Source organism: Chiloscyllium plagiosum, unplaced genomic scaffold (genome assembly GCF_037043375.1).
Source record: "Chiloscyllium plagiosum isolate Xiang-an unplaced genomic scaffold, Cpla_swu_hap1 HiC_scaffold_2, whole genome shotgun sequence".
Lineage (NCBI taxonomy): Eukaryota > Metazoa > Chordata > Chondrichthyes > Orectolobiformes > Hemiscylliidae > Chiloscyllium > Chiloscyllium plagiosum.
In genome coordinates, this window is record NW_028270140.1 from 28,188,850 (window position 1) to 28,198,719 (window position 9,870).

At 39.2% G+C, this 9,870-nt stretch overlaps 1 long non-coding RNA gene across 1 annotated transcript in view; it reads left to right on the forward strand.

Annotated features, from left to right (window-relative positions):
- Positions 1-8,315: 8,315 nt before the first annotated feature.
- The window catches only part of LOC148151837 (uncharacterized), a 61,559-nt gene continuing 60,004 nt past the window's right edge, over positions 8,316-9,870 (forward strand). Inside the window, exon 1 of the long non-coding RNA XR_015759818.1 lies at positions 8,316-8,508. This is a non-coding gene — a long non-coding RNA (uncharacterized LOC148151837). The remainder of the gene's footprint in view (positions 8,509-9,870) is intronic.

Below are 9,870 nucleotides of genomic sequence, written 5' to 3' on the forward strand. Positions count from 1 at the left end.
TTCAAAAATTAGGTTGAAAGATACACTTAACAAGCAAAATCTGAAATATTTAAAATAAATAATTAAGATACATTTTTCATCTCAATATTGTTAGTGATAGAGTTATTTTGAATGAAAATGAAAATTAAGGAACAGAAGTTAAGGAACTGCTTCCTGAATATGCATTTCACTGGCACTGATGAAAGAAATGATCATACACATTATACAAACTCTGCTCCAAATTTTGGAAATTCAAGCAAGTGCAAAATCTCTCTCCATACTGGTTGACGTTCCACCTTGATTTGTACTCATAAACAATGTTTACGCTTTTGAACACATTACCATATCTGGGAGTCATTAGGACTTAATCTGAGAAAAAAAATCCTTACTCTATATTACTAACTTTTGGATCTCTATGTATGTCTGAATGTGTAACCTTGTATTTGTCACACATTAGCACCAAATATTTTTCTGAATATTTCCCACTGACTGTCAGTAGGTTTGCTCAATTGACTCAATTCCTAGCTTTCCTTAGTTAAATTCAAAAATATGCTTTGTGAATTTCTCTTCTTCCAAACATAATATCAAGTTTGGTTCACTATTTGCAAGGTTTTATTTTACCAAATTGTTCATCAATTCTGGTACATTATTCATCACTAAATCTAATCTGACCAATTCCCTTGTCGGTTCTAAAACACGTTGGCCTAGATTTCACTAGAGCAGGGAATCCCATTGTCTGTTCCATTAGTTAGACTTGCAAAGTTGCTTAAGTTTAAGCCATAAATGGGTCTGGCAAGGGAAAAAGAAATTCGTTTATCTGGAAGTGGTGATCAAAGGGACCAAGAGTATTTCTAGGTTAACAGGATTTCAAAGTTAACTAAGAAAGTAAACTAATGCATTTGCATTTTAATCCTTTTAACAAATACTGCTTTTAATAAAGCTTGGGAACTTCAAACTGAATATCGTATGTCCCTTAATTAGAGCTACTTTTGGCTGGGGAAATAGCTTGTTTAAATGGAAGGTGGTTGTGAGCACTAAACACTTTTAAATTGTTCATTGTTCTTGTTCAATTGATTTTTTAAATTCAAACGTAGAAGATACAGTTTTTAATACAAAACAGATCATGCTATCGATGGTGGGCAATGCAGCATATGGGCCAAAGTACAGTCAGAGCTGCAGAATCCATGAGCTTTCAATTCCCGGCAGTTCTTGTTGTTATTGCTCCAGAGCAATAGTGTTGTACATTTAGGAATTTGGGGATGGGATTAGAATTTATTTCAGATGACTCAGGTTCCTAAAAATATTGCCAGCAAAATTTGCTTTGCAAATAGTTTTTTATTAAGGAATGTGTCCATTGTGGGGCTTTTAGTTGGAAAGTAATTTTGTGGACTGACTTGTGATTCATGGGCCACTTGGTACCTGACTCATTCTCAGATAGCCACTGGCAATAATGAACTTTTCTTATTCGTAGTATTATAGGGTGAAAGAAAATTGAAAGAAAATTGTCAAAAGTACATGATGTAAGTAAATGCATTGATTATAATGATGTCAATCTAGGTGGACATCATAGAACAAGGTGCCTGCATCTTGTTGTTAATCTTGTCCCATCAGGGAGCCTTGTCTGATAGATATAAACAGGAGCGTCAAAGGTTCTGTTCAATCTGAGAGCTGACTCTGAGGAAGCTGGACGAGTATCAAGTAGCATGGACATGTAAATAAAGGGTGACTTGGTGACAGGATACCAGCTTCTGTACAGTTATTTCAGTAACAATGCTTCTCTTTTTTGTTTCTAACAAGTTAAAATGTTTCCCTAGCACTTGCCAATGGTTTACTCCAAAATTCCACATTGTCAATTTTTATGACATACGAGTAAGAAAATAAACTTTATAAATATTGTTGCATGCCTGTTATTCTCAGTATACTTGGTCGTGCATGGCAAAAATCCGAGAAAGCTTCACACATATAATAAAAGTGAAGTACTACAGATCTGGGATATATGAAATAAAAACAAAGTGTTAGAGAAACATAGCAAGTCTGGGAGCATCTGTGGACAGCAAAACAGTGAATGTTTTTGTCCAATATGACGCTTCTTCAGAAAAGTAGTGCGCTGGAAAAGTAATCATATTCCAGCCCACTACAGTTCCAAAGAAGCAGCATATTAGACTCAAAACATTAACTCTGTTTCTACCTCCACAGACGCTTCTTGACCCTGATGTGTCTCTCCAGCACTTTTTGTTTTTAGTTTCACACATACCATATTAAGATTTCCCTGTTAAAAAAAGTCTCCTGAATTTATCATGGGTTTCCATTATTGTTTGGGCCAAAAGGGCAATTGTTTGGGTTAATGCTTTGACCTAATACATAAATTGATTTTTTGTAGAAGTTTCTCTATGACCCATACTATAGGAAGGATGTGGAGTCACTGGAACGGGTGCAGAGGAGGTTTACCAGGATGTTGCCTGGTATGGTAGAAAGATCGTATGAGGAAAGGCTGAAGCACTTGGGGTTGTTTTCATTGGAGAAAAGAAGGTTTAGGGGTGACTTGATAGAGGTGTATAAGATGATTAGGGGTTTAGATAGGGTCGACAGTGAGAATCTTTTTCCTCGTATGGAGTCAGCTATTACAAGGGGGCATAGCTTTAAATTAAGGGGGGTAGGTATAGGACAGATGTTAGGGGTAGGTTCTTTACTCAGCGAGTCGTGAGTTCATGGAATGCCCTGCCAGTAGCAGTGGTGGACTCTCCCTCATTATGGGCATTTAAGCGGGCATTGGATAGGCATATGGAGGATAGTGGGCTAGTGTAGGTTAGGTGGGCTTGGATCGGCGCAACATCGAGGGCCGAAGTGCCTGTACTGCGCTGTATTCTTCTATGTTCTATGTTCTTTGTCAATTCTGATAGTAAGGCAAAAGTGAGGACTGCAGATGCTGGAAACCAGAGTTTAGATCAGAGTGATGCTGGAAAAGCACAGCAGGTCAGGCAACATCGAAGGAGCAGGAAAATCGACACTTCGGGCAAAAGCCCTTCATCAGGAATTCTGATAGTAAGCCAACATATACGAAGACATAATGACTGCATGTTATCTATCCATCACTCAATTTCCTTGTGAGTGAATCTGAGATCGGTAAATCTTATCTGGCTTTGCACTTTTAGTCCCAAGTCAAAAACTTATAGGAAGGCAAATGGGGCCCTTGTGGTGCAGTGCTGGTGTTCTTTGAACAGGTAAATTAGAAAGTATCTAAAGGAAGGCAAATAAAGATTCAAAGTACGAATGGTTGATTTTCCACATTACTTTCAAAGAGCTCACAAGGAACTTAGATATCTAGAATGCAGGGTGTACAGGACAGTAATCTATATAATTTGGTATAGTTTGGTAAAATTTCTGAGTGTCTAAAAATCACTGTTATGAGACTGTTGATTTAGATAGTGAGGCTATGAATTTCATTTCCTGATTTATGGTTGAAACAGAAACTATGTCAATATTCCAGATTAGATTGAAGCGGTAGATGAGTAACAATTGAAAGGATATGTAAACTGTGTGGGTAAATGGGATTATAATAATAATTTGCTTTGTCTGAAGAGCAAATGCCAATACTGACAGGTTGAGCCAAGTAGATGTTTTCAAGTCGTAACTTCCATATATATCAATTTATTAATTGGGTCAAACCATATCAATTTTTCTAATTGAATTGAGCTACTCTTCAGAATTTCAGGATGAGGACAGACTCCCTCACCATGTCCTCCGTGTGATGTCAGACTACATTAGTCTAAAATTTAAGATCATATGTGCCATTCGAGTATTACAAATTAGCTGGCCAATGGTTTATTCCACGTTTTCTCATTTGTCCCACAGTGTGTGGGGCTGTTAGGTAGATTTATGAATTCATATACGAATAATGAAATTTCCATTATTGGATTAAATGTTTTATAAAATGGCAGTCAAATTACAGATTAATTATCTGGGTGGGAATTTCAATATCCACCACCAAGAGTGGCTCAGCACTTGTACTACTGATCAACTGGCTGGGTACTAACGGATAGAGTGCTAGACCGGATCTGCGGCAGGTGGTGAGGGAACTGACAAGAGAAAAAAAATGTACATGACCTCATCTGTGCCAATTTGTTGGCTGCAGATGCATCTTTCCATGACAGTATCGGTGAATGACCACTGTACAGTCCTTGTGGCATCGAAGTCTTGCTTTTGCATTGAGAAAAACCTCCACTGTGTTGTGTGGTACTATCTCTGTGAAAAATGGGACTTCGAATAGATTGGCAATTCAAAGACATCTATCAGGCACTGTGGGCCATCAATAGTCCTGGAATTGCACTCCAGCACAATCTGCAACCTCATGGCCCAGCATATCCTCCACTGACTCAATGCCATCAAGGCAGGGGATCAGCCTGGTTCAATGGAGAGTGCAGGAGGGCATGCCTGGAGCAGCAAGCACCAGGCATACCAACAATGAGGTTTCAACCTGGTGAAGTTACTAAATAGAACTACTTGCATGCTAAACAACATAAGCAGCAAGTGATAGACAGAATTAAATTATGCCAAAACTAAAAGATTAGATGTAAGCTCTGCTGTCCTACCACATCCAGACATGAATGGTGGTGGACAATTAAACAACTCACTGGAGGAGGAGGCTCTACAAATATCCCCATCCTCAATGACAAAAGAGCCCAACACATCAGCGCAAAAGGTTGAAGCATTCACCATAATCTTCAGCTAGAAATGTCGAGCAGATGATCCATCTCTGCCTCCTCCAGCATCACAGATATCAGTTTTCAGCCAATTTGATTCACTCCGCGTATCAAGAAATGGTTGGAGACACTGGATACTTCAAAAACTATGGGCTCTAACCACATTTCGGCAATAGTACTGAAAACCTGTACTTCAGAACTTCCAACTCCACTAACCCACACTCTTCCCTAGTACAGTTATAACACTGTCATCTACCCGACAATGTGGAAAACTGCCCAGGTATGTCCTGTACATAAAAAAGGATAAATCCAACCCAGCTATTTACCACTATTCTATTCTCAATCATAAGTAAAGTGATAGAAGGTGTCATTAACAATGCTATTGAGCAGCACCTGCTCACTGCTGTCTGGTTTGGGTTCTGTCAGGATCACTCAGCTCCTGACCTCATTACAGCCTTGATTCAAACATGGATAAAAAGAGCTGAATTCCAGATGAGATGAGGTGAGAGTGACAGCCTTTGACAACAAGGCCACATTTGAATGAGTGTGGCATCAAGGAGTTCTAGCAAAACTGGAATCAATGAGTACCTGGGGACAAACATTGTAGGTTGGAGTCATACCTGGTTCATAGGATAGTTGTGTTGTTAGAGGTCAGTCATTTCAGTTCCAAGATCTCTCTGCAGGAGTTCCTCAGGGTAGTGCCCTGGGCCCAACCATCTTCAGCTGCTTCATTAATGACCTTCCCCTCATCATAAGGTCAGAAGTGGGAATGGTTCACCAATGATTGCATAATGTCAGCACTGTTCACGACTCCTCAAATACTGAAGCAGTCTATTTTCAAATCCAACAGATCTGGACGCTATCCAGACTTAGGTTGACAAGTGGCAAGCACCATACAAATGACTATTACAAATAAGACACAATCTAACCATCACCCCTTGACATTCAATGGTGTTACCATCACTGAATTTCCCACTATCAACATCCTTGGGGTTATCACTGACTAGAAAGTCAACTGGACTAATCGTATAAACAGTGGCTACAACAACAGGTCAGAGGCTAGGAATACTGCAGTGGGTAACTCATCTCCTGACTCCTCAAAACCTGTTCATCATCTACACATCAGGAGTATAATGGAATATACCCCACTTGCCTCAATAAGTATAGCTCCAAGAGCACTCAAGAAACTTAATACCAACCAGGACAAAGCAGTCTACTTGATTGGCACCACACCCACAAACATCCACTCCCTCCACCACTGACACTCAGTAGCAACATTATGGACTATCTACAAGATACACTGCAGAAATTCACCAAAGATCCTCAGATAGCACCTTTCAAACCCACAATCACTTCCATCTAGAAGTACAAGGAACTTGCAGTTCCCCACCAAGTCATTTACCATCCTCACTTGGAAATATATTGCCATTCCTTCACTGTTTCTAGGTTAAAATCCTGGAATTCCCTCCCTAATGGCATTATGGGTTAAACTACAGCATGTGGACTGAAATGGTTCAAGAAGGGCAACTAGAACTGGTCAATAAGTTCTGGCCAGCCAGAGATGCCCACATCCTATGACTGAATTTAAAAATGCATGTCAATAGTTAGATTGGGTGAAGCAATCCTCAAACAACCAAAAGGCTGAGAGTTAATTGAAATAATTCAGTTTCATAGATGTTTGTCAGGTAAATATAAAAAGGAATGTGGAGCAAATGTCGCTGAGGTACAGTTCAGTAACAAGCTAATTAAATGACTTTGTGAAGTCTGTACCTGGAAGACAAATATTTGTTATAGTGGAAGCCACATACGGATATATAGCCATCAGATAGAATATAATGAGATAATGAGATATAATGAGATAAAGGGGGTGAAGACTGATGGTAATACAGACCAGTGGGGCTGAATTCTGTTTCTGTGCTGTGAAATCTATGTAACTTTACATGAAAATGCTTTTATAAAATTGCTTTAGACCACAGCACAACTCTGATGGCCCTCTTTGCTTTGTTGGCAGGCTGTTGCCAATGATACTGAACAGCTTGATAAAATGGATGAAACATGACAGAGCAGGTCAGCAGTAACACAAAATAACATGTAATTCAATTTTGAAACGAGACTAATGTAAGATACCTGGATAATTTTCCACATGTCACCAGTACTGCTATGTGTTCTATCAAAGAACCATTCACATGTTGCGAACTGAGACTTCACTGATCCAAGACTAAATGGCACTTCATACTCTCTCTTTTAACCATTAAAAATATTTTTTCTTTGCCATTTACTTGATATGACATGTATAGATTGACTGTTTTCAAATAAAGATTCCTTTTCCATGCAGCCATTTCTGATTTCCAGTCTACTATGAAGATTTGAAAGTGTCTAATACATTTTGGCTTCTCTAAAAAATTCTCAGACAGTTCAAGGATTTCATTTTATTTTACATTTGATTTATGCAGTTTTTCAAAGCCACAATTCAGTTTTAATAATCTCTTCACAAGAGTCAAAAGATAATTTTCAGAAACCACATAAGAGTTATTTTTTATTCTAAACCAACACAAAATACTCTGTTCCAATTCAAAACACTAAAACAATTTAAAAGGTCTTCTTTATTAATGTGCACTCTCACAAATCAATATGGATGTACAATAAGATGTTGGTATCATAATCTAAGCTCTTAATAATTTAACTACAATCTGCTAAACCACCAACACATTTCATGAAACCAAGGCTTTTTTTTCCCCTCTGTCCCTAAATTACGTTCTCATGTCTGTGTTTCAATGAGACTTGAATGTACATTCTGAATGAAATACAAGACAGCAAAGTGCCAGGCCAGAGTGGGTAATTTGGTACATTGATAAAAATTGGAATGTATAGAAACTGCTGATGCAGAGATAAATGAGGGCTGATAATGCTGGCTTAGTGATTTATTGTGACCAAATTAGTGGCACCATCCCGTGCAACTATGCATGAAGCATGACCTTAATGCTATCTCAGTGACAGAGAAAAAGGAAGTAGGATAAAAATTTGTATTGATCTGCTGATGGGAGCAAGCTGCAAGTATGAAAGCAATGACTTCACTGATATCATACGAAGGAAGAAACACAGTAAGTGAATTGTCTGCATGTTTAAAAAACTTTGAGATCCATCTAAAGCTTTTTCCAATTCGTGAACATAGGAACTCTTTTAATGATGATATTCAAATGCTATTTCCCGCAAAGAATTTTGCACTTGGGGAAAGATAAAAATAATCTTCAAGACATTAGCATCAGGTGACTGACACAGATTATGCAGTTTGTATGCCGAGGTCAACTCCTAACAAATAAGTTACAGTAGTTTGCCTTTTACATGCAGTTAGTTTAAATGAATGACTTTCAAAATCTAACATGTTTGATCATAGATCTGTAATGCAAGATATTGTGCCCCCCAAGCCGGTTCCACCATACAAAAAACACAAGAAATTGCTCTCAAGTCAAAAGAGACCCTTTGCACTGTAGCCCCTGGTTCTAGATTTGCCTACAAGGGGAAACATTCTCTTAGCAATGACCATATCAAGTGTTCTCAAAATACTCTATGTTTTGAAGACAGAAACATATTCAAGATGCTGATATCTGTGCCCATTTTTTCTTCCCACAGTGAGTTCCAAGTCCACATACTCAATGGATGAGTTACAGGCAGATGGGAAGGAAAGAATTTTGGTATCCATTCAGTGAAATATTGGCATATTCTTAATGTGGAGACTATTGATCCAGTTCACACATAAGACAGACCATATAGGAGAAAAACACAGGACTGAATTTAATGCCTGCCTGCCTGATGCCTGGCCCTCACCAAGGTGAGTTTAGAGACAGATGGACATTTAACTCAGCTGGAGGGTGTTGGATAAAACTTCTTGTCTCTAGCCTGAAGAAAGTTTAGGGACACACTTCCTGCCCTGCCATGCTGAGTGGACAAGGTCTAATTCCATTGCCACTAATATTCAAGTACTTGTGGGAAGGTCCAAATATGAACTCTGGCATATTTACTTGTGAGCTACGGGGTACAGGGAGCAAGTCCCTTGTTCAATAAGCACTCAGCCTTTCTACCTGGGATCTGGTGGAATTACCCCCATGCCTTGCAGCTTACATTCACCTCCCCAATTCATGACCCACGTCTCATCCTGGTCTATGGCCCCTCGGGGATCCTGGAATACTACTAGGTGCATTGCAACACTGCCATTGCTCCCAGTGGCATTGCACAATGGACAGCTATTCAGATTGCTTGAAGCTCTAAAACTTTGCCTTGAATTACTTCTAAAACCATTCCCACCACAGAGGTTAAAGTGACAGGTTTACATACTGTTCTTTGAGCAAGGGCATAATATTTGTATTTCTCCAGTCCCCTGGTGCCATCCCTTATCTAAGGTTTAAAGATTAAACACAGTAAGTCTGCAATTTGCATTATTGCTTTCCTCAGATGCATCTTATTCATTTCAAAAGTGACTTAATAATTTTAATAACAGACTATATTTCTAGTATCTTGGCATTAAGACTGCATTTAACAGAGTGTGGCATCAAGGAACCCTAGCAAAACTGGAATCAATGGATATCAGGGGGCAAACTCTCTGCTGGTTAGAGTCATACCTGGCATATAGGAAGATGACTGTGGCTTTTGGAGGTCAGTCATATCAGCTCCAGGACATCACTCCAAGAGTCTCTCAGGATAGTATCCTAGGTTTGATCATCTTAACTGTTTCAATGACCTTCTCTCTGTCATAAGGTCCGAAGTGGGGATGTTCATCCATGATTGCATAATGTTCAGCACCACTCATGACTCCTCAAGTCTAAAGCAGTCCATGTTTCATATGTAACAAGATCTGGATAATATTCAGGCTTGGGCTGACAAGTGCTGCACAAATACCAGGCAATGACCATTTCCAATAAGAGATAATTTAATCATTACCCCTTGACATTCAATGATGTTGCCATCACAAATCCCCAGGTATCAACATTTTGGGGATTACCATTGACCAGAAACTCAACTGGACTCACCACATAAACACAGTGGTTACAAGAGCAGGAATACTGCAGCAAATAACTCACCTCCTGACTCCTCAAAGCCTGTCCACTATGTGGAAGGAACAAGCCAGGAGTGTGATGGAATGAGCCCCACATTCCTGCATGGGTGCAGCCCCAACAACACTCAAAGAAGCTCGACA